The sequence below is a fragment of the Sebastes umbrosus genome, chromosome 7 (assembly GCF_015220745.1).
Source record: "Sebastes umbrosus isolate fSebUmb1 chromosome 7, fSebUmb1.pri, whole genome shotgun sequence".
Classification (NCBI taxonomy): Eukaryota; Metazoa; Chordata; class Actinopteri; order Perciformes; family Sebastidae; genus Sebastes; species Sebastes umbrosus.
The window spans coordinates 10,596,079-10,611,078 of NC_051275.1; the positions used below are offsets into that span (position 1 = coordinate 10,596,079).

The window sequence follows — 15,000 nt, forward strand, 5'->3', positions numbered from 1 at the left end:
TGTCAAATATAGTGCTTTAATGTTTCAATGCCACTGGACTCTGCTAAGAGCCTGTAATCTCCCGTATGCATCTAACCAGTGTTGAGCTCCTGACTGGAAAAATGCAATACATTACTCATTACGGTTACTCATTTCTAAAGCACCATAATTGCTTTAGTTATTAGTCCCGGTGGGCAGTAATTGGTTCATCTACTCATTATTTTTTCTGTTGAATGTCCAGATTTGGGGCTTGTCTTCCAAAAAACCTGGATAATTTATCTCAATATACTCTGAAAGTCTGTGTGACTAATTTGAGAACTACCGTTGTCATCATTTCACTCAAAATGATGTGCTTTTCCACCCCAGAAGGTCAACGTCTTGATCCTTTCTAGTCAGAGTAGTAGGAATACACCCATGTAGGGAAACCTTCACACACCAAAAGTCTGCATTTGACATGTATGGGAAGAGATTTTTCTATTGGCATATGACACGCACTTTGAATTTTAGGGTATTTCCCAGGCTTGTTTGTAGTGTGTGTGAAAGATTTCAGCCATACAGTGCTTCATACCTCAAGGAGCCTGCACCGTCAGTCTGCATTCAACACATACATGATGCTGCTGGTTGAACATCACGCTGTTTGTAACGCTGTCTTAGGTGTGGGTAATGCTGTTGAAGCCGTGCGTCATACTGTTTAAGGTGTGCATAATGCTGTTGTTACGCTCATATAGTTCACACACAGCACATATGATCGGAGGGCTCAACTGTATATTGTGCCATACGATTGAACTAACGCTAGAATAGCTATGTGCAGTTCAAGTTCAACATTCAAGTCCATGCATAACAGGGCTTCACACCCACTGTATTATTGAAAAATAAATAATGTATGGCACACACTAATCATACCTAAACGTCAAGCAAAGTGCATTATTTTTCATAACCACGTGGAGCAGACTGAAGTATCCCAGCTGTACAGCATCCTGGCCACTTACCAGCAACAAAAAATGAATTCATATTTTGATGGAATACATACTTTAAATGAAGACTTTATGTTGGAAACATCTTTCTTTGACATTATCATTAGTCTACTTCTTCAACAAGCAGGAAAAATCAAAGCCTTATACTGTAGTCTTCCAGCTATTATTCAGACCAGTGTTGACTACATCAGAACCACGTGGTTATCTGAAAATAATGCACATCCTCCAGCCAATCGAAATTACATGCATACAGTTACATACATATACTGTATATTCTTGTTACAGTTGAAAGGAATAACTTTATATTTTTCGTCTTGGGATTATCCAACACTTTCAGGGAAAAGTTGCCACTAACAGAAGTCAAAGTTGAGGTGGCAGGTTGAGGAAAAGTAGGAACACTTTTGTGGTAAATTGCAGCACATCATCAATATTTTATATTGAGCTGAGCGGATGTAGTCCGATTATAGATAACATGACCATCCAGACAACCGTACAATAGCTTCAAGTATGCTTTGAATGTGGTGTCATTATGCTTCTCTTGACACTTTACAATAAAGTAGCTGCTTCGTGTCCATGAGCTCCATTGAAGTCTGAAGGCATGCGAACAAGCTGCACAGGAAAAAACATGTAATTTATTTTTTCTATTGTATAAAAATGAATAACCTCTTTAAGTTCTGCTATTATATAAATCATTCCATAGAAAACCTCATTAATTGGTCTATTAAGGAAACATGGAAAGTAGACTGCACGCCTGTTCAGACAGCTGTGTGATTTAATGGGTTGTACAATACATCCTGTATTTGAATTGGCCGCGTATTCCATTCACACAAAGCCAGGCTATTATCCATCCTGCAGACTGACTGGTTTCTCTGCTATTCAGCCTTGTTTTAGTACACTGATACCCATCATAAGAGCAACAACACACAGGGACGGGTTGAGGGGTGGGGGTGGTGTGCAGGCTCAGAGGTCCTTCTTCTCCTATAAATCAGTACAGACGTCTGCTGGCTTCACTTCTACACATACACACGTAACCATACAGTCACACACACACACAAACAAGAGTGGCATGCATGCTAGCCTTATACACTTGTGTGGCTTCTTGCCGTGTCATGCTGACTGGCCAGCGGACTCTCTTGCTGCAGTTCATAACATACTGTGAGCATGTAAACCACTGACAGTTGATGTGATGAAAGACGTGTCACTGAGAAAATGTATATTTGGGTTAAAAAAATGCATTTGCATAGCATGTTGTTGAAGTTTAGTTTTCCATCAAGTGTCTTTAATGTGTCACCAAATAGCCGCTGAATTTCAAGTAGGGCGTAGTATGAATATAAAATTCATAAAAGCTTACTTCAAACAATGTTAGCGTGCTTTTCTATAAAAACTCTTTTAAAGAAGCCAAAGTTGAAGAATGTTATCTTAGTATAAGTAACTGTACAAGTACTTGTGAAAAACTAACAAAAGCTGTGAAAGAAATAGTCAAAAATTGACAAAATTATGATATATGATATTATTATATATATATATATATAATGATATCATAATGATAAACAAAATGTACTTGCTTTTGCAAATTGGTTGCATTTTTAGAAGACAGAGTTGATCCATGTTATCCGCCAGTGATGAAGCCCCATTGAAATACAGGTTGACAACTGATTCAGTTTCAGACCCACGTTGTTTAAGTAGCAAATATACTTGCGCCCATGCACGTATGGGCGTGTTGGTCTTAGGAAAACACTAAATTCGGGCGGCAGGTGACAATTCAGAATATAATGAAGTGAGGCTCTCAGGCATTCTGTATGATCAACCTGCAGCGCACTGTCAGCGCTCCTCTTCCTGACCAGAGAGTTCACGGTGGTCACACGCCTCTGTGGCGTCTCCTCTCATCATCCCTCTGTGTGTGTGAGTGTAGACGTATAGGCTACTTCAAAGTTTGTGGGCCCTCTCCCCCTAAACAGCGGCGTTTTGAGGCTGATGGATCCGCGCGTTATGCACTCGCCTCTTCGGCAGCACCCGGCTGCAAACCCGTGCGTAATGCATCTCCGCAGGATTCCGCTCAGACGGTCCGAGCCCCCTGTGGGTTCCATCGAAATTATTTATTAATACATGTTTATCATATTTAGCCTGGGGCTTATTATCAAATAATGAATTTTGCCGCCTGCACCGGTTAAATAGGTCATCCGTGCATTTGCTCAGATGCAGTCAAAGTGAGTTGTTGATGGGACAGAGGATTGGGAGACGGTGGAGGCAGAAGGTCTACCTGGCAACGACCACATTCATCTACTGGCGCATTTTCATTTCGAACACGAGCAGATCCGTTTCCTCAGCAGAAAACCGCTCACTTCTCCAATTTGCTGAATCCGCCTTCTAAATAGCAATGCACCAATGTGCAGGCTGACCTGGCTTTTAAAGGGAATGGGAGATGACACTGATTGGTTTGATTTCTGTTTAAAAACACACCTATGATTAATTAAGAGACTAAATACAACCCCTTTGCCCCGTGCGCCTTGCTTTGCACCAGGATTATGTACCGCAAAAGTGGAGTTGGACACGCCCTAAATGCACTTGCGTCATGCACTTTAGACCATGCGCTATAGATTGTTTAAATAGGGCCCAAAGTGTCTCAGTAAGTTGTCTACCACAAGCCTCCAGATCGGCTTCAGTGCTCCTCCTGAGAGATTCTCATAGTGTGTCATGGTGTGTGGAACTGTACCGGAAGGATGAACAGTAGGCTATTCTTCCCTCATTTGGTGTTTTGATGACAGGGTCTGAAAGCAAATTGTTGGCAGTGGTGGGCGAAGGTAACGTTATCATCATGTGTTCAAATGTAATCCCGTAAAATTACGTTTTTGGTGAGAGACTTGAATAAATACAGTTGTTTGTAGGAGACTAAAACTACTATTGCTAAGATTTCTTTTATCATTTTCATCAAAACATTGAGTGCTTCCTTGGTTATGTTTCTCATTTATCGAATTTATACAGAATTTTCCTTTAATCTGTGACCATGTGCACATGAGATTCGGTCTAGTTTTTGACGTATCACAAATGCAGACATTAATTGCGCCTCCCCCGCACATCCATCATAAGGTCACTGACCTACTGTGGTCTAACAGCGACTGGTAGAGATGAATTTACAGGACATCAGTTAGAAATGCTGGCCAGGCGAAGACAGGGAAAAGACATCGGAGAGCTCAATGTGTCTCGGTTTCCTCAAGTGAACTGAACCTAATAGTTTAGGTTTTCAACATGCCAGTCTGATTTGTCATGAACTCCAAGTCCTTTCAGTCTGTCCAGAAAAGCTGGCTGGATAAATAATGAATCAAACATGCCTTCTCAAAATGTGGCTCCAACCATCCATTGAAGTCTTTCAACATCTAACGTTGGCGTAAATATGACCAGTCTTTAGCTACCGGCTTTCTCGCAGCGTCCATGTACGTACAGTTGTATGTTTATTATACATAGCATTATTGTGACTATGATCTCAATAGCCGGCCTAATGTACAGACTGAAGGACTCACGCGATGGACCACACACACACACACACACACACACACACACGCACACCATTTGGATACTTGACTAACTCAAAACTATTAGTTAATCATTTTGTGACATGCCCAGAGGGCCATGTTGTCCCCTCGCTTTAACCAAAGAGAGAGAAGAAGGCGAGAGAGAGAGAGCAAATGAGTACACTCTCTCCCGGAAAGCTACTCAGCGCTGCCGTGACAGACAGAAAGAACAAACGCAGGGAGGAAGAGAGGGTGGGTAGAGGGGGGGGGGAGGAGGAAGACGTCAGGGACTGAGTGAAAGAACAGAAAAGGGAATGCGAGGCTGGCTGAGGCCGGAGAGTATGGTGCTGAGAGAAGAGACGACGAGTGTGAAAGCAGAGTGTGGTCATTATATCTGCCCTTCAGCGCCCCCCCTCCTCCCAGCCTCTCTCTTCTCTCTTCTCTCTTCTCTCTCTCTCTCTCTCTCTCTCTCTCTCCCTTCTCTCTCCCTCTCTCTCTCCACGTTGCCAGGCGAGAGTTTGAGCGTAATATGCGGCGACAGTGTGAGACGATGAAGAATAATTCCTGTATTCAGAGCTGCCACCGCTCGCCCCTCCTCCTCTTCATCCTCCTCCTCCTCATCCTCTCTCTCAACTCCACTGACAAGTCAGGCCTGGATATCATTGTATCATTTATCCCAGCCTCGCCTCTGCCACTCTGCCTCGTTTGCCCAGAGGGAAGTGTGAAAAGTGTGTGTGTGTGTGAGTGTGTGTGTCTACATGTGTGAGGGTCTCAGTGTGTGAATGTATGTGTGTGTGTATATGTGTCTATGCGTGTTAGTGTCACTCTGTGCTTGTGTGTGTGTGTGTGTGTGTGGCGCTCTAGCTGACTGCAAATGGGCTTTTGTGGAGTTTTTTGGAGACTGCACTTAACAGCTCGCTCAAGGGAGACACACACAGACGTACACACAAGGGGCTGTAAGGGTTCACAGAAAAGGAGGGCAAGTGAGAGCAGAGCGAGAGAGAGAGAGAATTATGGCGAGAAAGAAAAAGAGAGATGGTGAGAGTGGTGGGAAGCGCTTTTTTAAAGCCCCGTTCCTGCATCTGTTTTGGCTCTGTCAGACAACAAGAGGGGCCGGAGACACACTTTGTGCAGAGTATCAGAAATGGACTCGTGGCTGAGGGCGATCCACTTCACCCAATCTGCTTCACCACCGGCGGGCGGCGGCGGCGGCGGCACGCAGCAAAACACTTGTCGCTGCTGCTTCTGACCGGAGCAAATGAGTCCGTGAGATCTGTGACCCATCACTCAAACTGTATCCAGGCCATTTTCTCCAAACTGTCACTCCAGCTGATACTAGTAACTTCCATTGTGTGATACTTGAGTGATTTGGAGTTTGGACTGTGTGGTGTAAAGATACAGAACACTCATGGTGATCTGTCAGAATCGGAACTACAATATTAACTTTAACTGTAACTGATATTACAATTCTTAGCTTTTTGCACAAAAGCACTAGTCCTTCATCCTAATTTATCTCAAATGACAATTTTGTACACAAGCGTGATGCTAACCAATGGATTTAAAATGTGAATAAGAAGCAGGAGATTGAATTTGACCGAAGAGCAGTTGGTGAACATGAGCTGGTCATATTCCTTGGCCAATCTATCTCAAGTCAGCCCTTGTTGAGACACTCAGTTGGAAAAACCAACGTTGAATACCTTTCCTTCTGGCTGAACCAGTCGTTGCACTTTTGACATAGACTTATGGATTCTGGTGTCAAGCAGAATTTCTTGCAAGTATAATATTGCATCTTGGTCAAGTAATTTGTCAGTACAACGTCTTGTGTATGTCTTGTGCAGCCTGCATTGGAAATTATATGAGTGCAAGATTATCCACATCTGCAGGTATCTCGGCAGTCTGCACTTTGACAGGGCGAGAAAATATTGTTTTATTCTAACTCAAGCTTTTACTTTCTGGAAGAAGCTTTAGAACCTCAAAGCATCTGAAATCCCCTCCTTTCACACCATTTTGACATTGGAATTTGAGGGACTGTGTCCGAAACCAGCAATCTGAGAGAGTTGTGAAAATAGGAAGGGCTTGGACTTCTCTCTCAAAGTCTTTCTTCATTCCTTACATAATTACCATTTTTTCAAATACCACTTTTTTGTGTATACAACTCAGTGCAATACTATGAATTAAGTGAATTAAGACTATAAAGATGTGTCAAAGACTTCATGTAGAGAGATCAGGGAGGCAGCCAGGAGAAGCTATGACGGCAGGCATGTCGCTCCAGTTCAGTGTAAGATAAACCGATACGAACATTAATTTATACTTATGGCAATCAAGCTAACGCAAACACCAAAAGATAACATGTTGCAGGTTGTGCCCTGTTAACACCTGGCATTAACATGTGTCCCGGGTGAACCGATTACAAGTGGACAGCTCTAAGTACAGCTGTGAATGCACAGCCAAGATGCATTGAGGACCCATTGAGATTCGATCGCTCAGACCACATACGGAGGTGGTCTAGGCCGCATATGTGCGCAGTCTTTTAGCAGTGTGTACATGAATGTGTCCTCAGCCAAATTAAGGATAGCCTATACTCAAGTGATGTCCTCTGCATAAGCAGAAGTAGGTATTCATTTGCACTGCATCATATTAACAGTGCATTACACAGTGCATTGCTGTCTCTCGACAGTTAAAAACAAGGCATTTGGTCTTTGCAAACAGAAAAGATGTACGTGTTTATTTGCATATAGAGCAGGGAAGTTGGATCCGAACAAAAGTGGTCACTGGAGACGCATGTGGAGACACAGGTGTGAACTGACGTACTTAGAACTGTCCACTCGTGATCGGATCACCCAAGACGCGTGTTAATGCCAGGTGTAAACAGGGCCAAATATGTCTTCAGTGTCACTTGTGAATGAACTTGTGTTTGGGTAAATGATGGACAACATTAAAAAAAAAAAAAAACTCTGGAGGCTTGAGAAGCGCATGTAAACATTTTACTGAAAAACACTAATTTACTGCCATCTGTATACTCAATGCAAAGGACATGGGATTAAGTAATTGTACTTTCCGTGGCCATGAGGGTTCATGAGGGTCTGACTGAATTTTGTCATCTGCTGATGCCTGGGAGAATGTATGTACCTACAAGCACACCAAATGCAATTTGTTTTGTACATCAGGAGTATATCAAGAACTTAATAGAACATAAAAAGAAACTTCATGTGCATCTTTTATACATTTGACCAGTGCTAAAAAGATGTACGTTGCTTTTTTTTTATGCAAACCTATAATGAAAATGTATGAAACCATATTTAGACTATCATGGGGCACTGAAACTCCTCGTAATCCCAGCGCAATTACGACGATTATGTTGTGTTGCATATGATTCAGGTCAGGTTAAAACATCCCAGAGACAACCAGCAGTATTATATCCTTTGGCCTAGGAATGTTTATTTCAGAAAAATACATTGAATCTTTATTATCTCAGGTTACCTGAGCATTTTGCTAAGGAAATTGATTGAATAACTGAAATTATGTCTGCTCCCTCCCGAGTGTGAAATCATAGTGACGAAACATTCTCAAAGGGTGGAGGGAACTGATTTTGTGAAGTGGAACATAGATCCTTTTATTAGATGGCAGCAAACTCAGGCAACACATACAGTGCAGACACAGTGTTTGTATTCACACACAAAGTCACACTTTAAACAGATAATGTGTTTTTGGCAGTGCATACACTCAACCCGCATGTATACACACATTCTGCTCACACCCTGTCATACTGACTCTCATGTATACACATATATTACACACACAATCTCTCCTAACATGACCCTGCATGCGGGTGAGTGTGTGTGTATCAATAAAATATGGTGGCATGAATAAGTGATAAGATACATAATGGAGAGGCAGCTGAGCTGAGCTGAGCCAGGCCAGCTTTCCACAACACTGGAACTTCCTGTCAACAGAATGTCCAACCAAGGACATGTCCTCCTTCTAAGAAATGGGTTGGAGAGAAACAAAGAGGAGAAGATACTGTATGAATGTTTGCACATTGGGTGGTAGGCTGTATCTTGACAGTCTCGGAACCCATCGGATATTGGTCTGGCAACCATTCAGCTTCTAGGGTCAACAGACAATATTTCAGGGTTTCTGGTGTAGCCAGCAGATATCTGCTTTTGTCTGATATTTTTGTTTGCGGCCATGTCTCTAACGAGAACACCAATTCTGTTTTTGGCTTCCTCATTGCTGTGATTGTATTGTATTAGAAGCTCTTTTCAAGAGTTACATAAGGCCCAGAGAAAATCACCAACTCCTGCAATTTTATTTAAAGGTAATTTTGTAATCGACTTTGAAAGCAATTTGTTTCTTTTATTACACAAGTTTCTCCACACAATACACAAACACAACTACACATTGTTGGTTTCACAAGGGATGCAAACTCCACTCTCCTGGGTAAAGGTCTTGTGTTTTGTGTCCCATCCATCATCCCCAACCTCCACCCCATATGGAGTTTAACGTTGTCTATACTACAGCGCCTGACTTCCACTTCTGCTCCTGTCATAACTACTACTACTACTACGACTAGAAGTCACTGTTGTGTTCTTTTATACCTTCTTTTGGTGATCTACCATGTGAATAGATGACAAAACATACTAGTAGGTGCAGTAGGCCCCTATTGACCCACATCTGAGGGGCTTATAGTGACTGATAAGGCCTATTAAATAGCCTGACAACAGTATAATTGGCTGCCTTTCTAGTGTGAAGCATGATGAGACCGTTTCCACTCATTAGCACGTTTTACAGGCCGCTACCCCTCTGAGGCTTTTGAATACAATCATATCCTGTCCTCAGTAAGAGAAAGGTGGACAGCATTGATTTCAAGTTAAAGCCAAAGACAAAGTTTATCAATCAAATCTGACTAAGACTGGCTGAACCACTGGCAGAGAGCGAAAATTAAGCGATGACATCGTGTTCTGTGTGTTTAGAGGCTGATATTACAATAAGACCACATTGAGAATCTGTGCAGCCACGTGTCCAAGATGAAAGCCCAGCCCCGATTATGCCACATTAAAACAATTAGAGCAGACATATGAAAAGCATCTGCTTCATGTTGATGCTATAGAGATAATGACATCTCTCTTTCCCACTCCACGTCACTCAAATGCAAGCAAAAGCAATACAAGGATGTGTAATTCAGTAATTAGGAAATGAGCTGAAATCATCCTAATGATGAGCACAATCATCTTCTAGTGCAGACTGACAGTAATATGAGAGGAAGACAAGATAGCAAAAGCTTCCTACACGTACATTGGTAGCTATTTCAAGCCTCCAATTGGTTTGTGTATGTTGTGTTTTCCTGTTAAGAGGTTAGGAAAGTTTAAAAGCACTCATGAGCCTTTGGTTTGGTGAAGTGGATTGCAGCATGCATGCAATTCAAACTGATTCTCTTCATTAGGTCATTAACTAATGAATAGGGTTTGTAATAGTGGAGCTAGTTACAATATACCTAGACATGAATGTTTGCTGTAGAAGTAATCATTTGTCTAAGCTTTAATTGTAGTCAATCACAGACAAGCATGAAATACATTGAATTTGATAGAAGAGGTCCCGCCTCAAGGGAGGACAGCACCTGCCCGTCCTCCCTTGCCCCAACCACCACTTTCTTGCCTGCCCTGCTGGTGTCGTTTTTGAAGCTTTTTAATTAGAATCTAAATAATGGATTTTTTTCCCAAGAAGAGAGAAAAATATTTTATAAATGATACTGAGATTTGGTAATGGTTTATTTCAACCAATTACTCTTTTTTTATATTTTGGTCTCCCTCTTGCCTCTCAAAAATAGAGGAGGAGCAACCTCCTCCGCCTCTATGAACCAGCCTCCGGTGCTGCAAACCTATATCAAAAAATAAAAATAGCCCTTATGTATGGACTTTCAGTCATTGTCCTTGTGTACACGACTAATCCAGAATCTGTATTGACTGTGTGTGACTGTGCATTCTTCTGTTGTTGTTTTTTTAATGTAAACCTTTCGACCTCTGCTCTCTTGATCCGCATCTAAACTGGTCAAAGAAAGTGTGTGTTCTTCACATGAAAGCAGATAAAGGAAATCATGCTTCTTAAAGGTCAAACCCCATGTACCCAACAATGAGCTGTGATATTCAAACCCTATAGCATGATAGATTTCTCCCATTCGAACACAGCTTTTCTACTGTATATAAAGCAATCCAAATGTAATGGAGGCTCCTTTGTATGCAGCTTTTCTTCCACAAGCAGCTTTTCAAAGGACCAACTGAACTTTTGCCATTTGACCCTTCGCTGACTGTGTGTGTGTGTACAGCATGTGTTTGTGTGTCTCTCAGGGTTAACCTGTACACAAGTACCCATAGTACATTTGTGTTGTGCTTAATGGAGCCGTGTTCCTCCTCTTACCAGCTCTGCAGTTCTACACAAGTTTGCTTTCATTTGCCGCTGTTCTGATTTCACACTTGCTCCAAGAAAACAGCATCACGGAGACCCCGGTGTATGTTTGTAAGTAAGTATGTGTGTTTGATGTCTGTGTGTTACAACAGTGACTACATTTAGACTGAAAAACCAGGCCACTATTAACATTTTATAAAACAGCATCCGATTCAGTCTTCTGACTCTGATGGGACTGATGCAGAGACAGATGTTTATATCATTTCTAAAGTATTGGAGAATGAATATCAGACATCAGAAAAGATGCCCAGCTAATGTCAGATTTATGGCCTGATGTGCACAGCCAGGTTAGAAGACAGCATGATGGGGAAGATGCATCAACATCATGAATAGGGGCAAAAAAACTCCTGCGGCCATAAGTCCAACACACACCATCCATATTGTGTCATTTGAGATCTGGAGTCAAAGTGCAGTAGCTTGGATGTGCCAAACCGGGGAAGAAATGTGGAATGCATTTCCAGAGACTTATGTGGAAATAGGACAGTGGCGTAACTGCATCAAAACCTTCAACATGACTTTTCCAGACCAAAAACAGCATTAAAATAACACAAAGGGCGGCGTTGGTTTGCACATGTTGCTGTAGGCATTGGTGAGAGGATGAAATCCAATTTCAAAATGTTTGAAAAGAATCTTTTTAATGACTATTTTAATTTATTGCCATTATGCAGCCTGACCCTATTGACATTATTTATATAGAAGAAATTCAGGTGATGTCACATGATCCTTGGCTTGACTTGATTGTAACATTTGCTGGTATTCCTGTCTGACTGTCCTCGCAAGAAAAACCACAGCATCGGCTGTGTCAGGTGACAAAGCATTGGACTTTAACACAGGACACCGCTGTTTGTTTCCCATTTCTTACCGACAATCAATGTTGGTTTCTTTTAACAATGATCGCAATATTTCCATAAAAAAACATAAATAAGATTAGAATTTGTTGGTCAAAGGTCAAGGTCACTTTGACCTCACTAAACATGTTTTTGGCCACAGCTAAAGAATACATATGCTAATTATGAAAATTTTACACAAATATCTAACAGGATAAAATGATGAAGTGATGACATTTTGGACAGACATGAATGTAAACTGTAACTTGACTGAGTGGCGGAGGCATACAACCGTAAGGCGTTGATTCTAGTTACCACTGTTCAGTGCTAACATTGACCACATCTCACACACACACTCACACTGATCAGCTGCAGCGGTATCAGGCCTTTATCTTGGCGTGGTTGTGGGGCTGGTCAGGTATGTGATATGATGATGAGCGACAGCCTCCTGACACTGTCATGTCCGTCAGTTTCCTCAGCGGACACCAACACCAGCAACCTCTTTCAGCTGAGACCAGCCCTCCTGTCCAAAACCATTGACAGGGGTCTCCCAAGATGCTTGTCAAACAACATCAAACCATATGTATGTGAGTGTGTGTGTACATGTTTGTGTGCTTGTGTGTTCAGGATGGGATATTCCTGTAGTCTTCAGAGTGGGATCTGTTCTCAACCATAGGCACTTTGCTCATGAAGTGCTTACACAAGTAGAACAATTTGAATGTGCTTACTGTTGATGCACTGTCTTTTGAAAAGTGCTTATGTGAGCATCAAGCACTTTTTTTGATACATGTAAGAAAAGAGACCGGATTTCCACAAACCTCCCCCTGCATCAACAGAGATAACAGAGGTAGCTACTGCTTGAAAACCAGCATAAAGAGTCTTACTAAGTTGCTCTAGTACTACTTGGCATACACTTTCCCCGTCTCTGGGGTCTTCTGTATGGCAACGGGACAAGATTTTGGCCGGAAGCTTTCTGGTTTCTGTTTTTAGTTTGTTTGTAGTCTGAGTAGTATTGACCAATCCCATTTGAGCAGGCTTTGATTGCATGCAGGTAAAAAAAGAGGCGGAACCTCGGAAAAATCTCGGAAACCATCGGCTCTCGTCTGGCAACAATTTCGCATTTTATTAGCTTGACTAGAAACAATCTGGTCGTAGACGTCGCTCTCAACTCCAACTCCATTCTCGCATCTCAAGTTGCTAATTGGACTGAAAACCATGATCAGCACACGGAAGAGGAAGTCTTGCCAATAGTTTCCAAGATTGTCACACCCTCTGATCTATATATTCCACCTCACCCAGCCCTTTTGCACCAAAATAGCAGGTGTGCTTGGAGACTCCCACACAGTCCATGCGCTCAAGACTTACTGCTTTGCAAATGTCGTGCTTGTGCGATTAAAATAGGGCCCCATGAATGCATAACTATGACAAGTACGGTAGTTCAAAGTTGAACCGGGAAATCTTCTATAAATTGTGATTGCTGTTTATAATGGACAGTTTGGGTAATAATTTTACTTTTCGCCTTTGTTTTCTCTTCTAAATAAGTTTTGCTAACCTGGAGATTTTTTTTTTTTTTTTAAACTTATCGACTGCCTGGGGTTCTTGCCCCTTTGTACCTCATTCTGAGTAGGGGTGTAAGAAAAGAGTATCACGATATTATGTTTTTCCAATACTGTATCGATTCTCAAAAACATAGTTTAAATTTTGATTAATAGTTTACATGCAAAGATTTGTGGCAGCCAGTGGCTCAGATTGAACAAAAAGAAGTGCTCAGCTGAGTTTACTCAGATTTTATGCATATGGTGGTGTGTTCTTTATGCCATGACCTAAAATTAGAGAAAAAAATATATATATATCGAAATATATCGCCTTGCAAACAGTATCACAATATATCGCAATGTATTGAATCATGATACTTAACGTATCGCCAGATTCTTGCCAAGACACAGCCCTAGTTCTGACATCACACCAATTACTTTGGTGAGTACAGTGTTATCATGATCAATAGAACCTATGGCCAAGGCTATGGAAATAAAACCCGAGTTGGTAATCTTCAGAAACTAGCAAGAGTACACTACATTTTTAAAATGCCCAAAAACCTCACCCAGTGTTGCCAACTCTTTTCCAAAGAAAGTAGCTAGCAGCATTAGCTCCAAAAGTCTCTAAATCTAAAGCAAAAGTTGCCAAATTGGCAACACTGACAGGCCTCCCTCCAAAGCCACACCCCCAAAATTATCATTATGAACGTAAACAATGAACATGGCCATCGATAGTACTCACAGCTGTCAAGCTAGCAGCTTGTGGAAGACTCTGGTGACGCGCAATGAGTGCATGCAGGCAGAGAGGTATAGGTAGGTATAGCTGAACATGCTTAATACAATTCTTTTCCATATTTGCTGTTGATGTTACTCATTTGATAGACCAGTCTGGGTCTGATGCTGCTCTCTTTTGGCCCATGAGTAGCAGTCGGCCTGTAAAAGCAGTTCCATACAGTGTCCAGTGGTGAGGCGGCTGTCAGTCTGCTCTGGGTAAGTAGCCAGTCAAATCCTGGGTCAGCACTAGGTTTTCATTAGAGGCCTAATTCAAAGCGGCCCACATAGAGTGTCAGGAGTGTCCCGGCCTGTTGTTGGCACCCCTTATAACACACTCTAATGAGCAGCCGCTGGGAAAGTTGCGGTGAGCTGTGTGTATGGAGCTGGTGTAGCTTAGAATATATACGGCCAGAGAAGACGAAGAGAAAGTCCCCGCTCAAGGGCCTGAATTAGCCCCATGAATCACTGACTTTCTTTTTCATTTGTTTCTTAATCACGCAACCTGTTGAGTATCATGATTCATGGGACTAACTGCTTGGTATGGTTTACCCTGTGGAGTTCAAGCATGAGGCCGGCATTCTCAGCGGACTTGCCAGTGTGTGAGCTGGACACTGTTAGTGTGTTTGTAAAGGTGCTTAAAAGCATCTCTTTGCCTCAGTGGTTTGTCTGGAAAGATGCAGACAAGACGATCATCGTGAATTTAGGACTGCAGCACTAACAAACCTTAACACCAGTGCCTTTAGTCTTAACTTGCAAATATGAATGAATACACAAAAATGAGCAATTCATTGAGCTTGATCCAGGCTAGTCCCGAGCGTTTGAGCAGTGCATAAAATGAAAGAGGTTTCAACATCCAGCACTTGGCTCCATTCGAATGCTGCACATGCCATCTACCCTGACATACCGTATGGTGTGTGTGTCTCCAGCCGCATTAATGTGT

General features: G+C 42.0%; 1 protein-coding gene across 1 annotated transcript in view; it reads left to right on the forward strand.

Moving 5' to 3' along the window:
• bcas3 (BCAS3 microtubule associated cell migration factor) overlaps nucleotides 1-15,000 on the forward strand; it is a 355,427-nt gene that overhangs the window by 330,521 nt on the left and 9,906 nt on the right. The gene's annotated exons all lie outside the window — the stretch shown is intronic.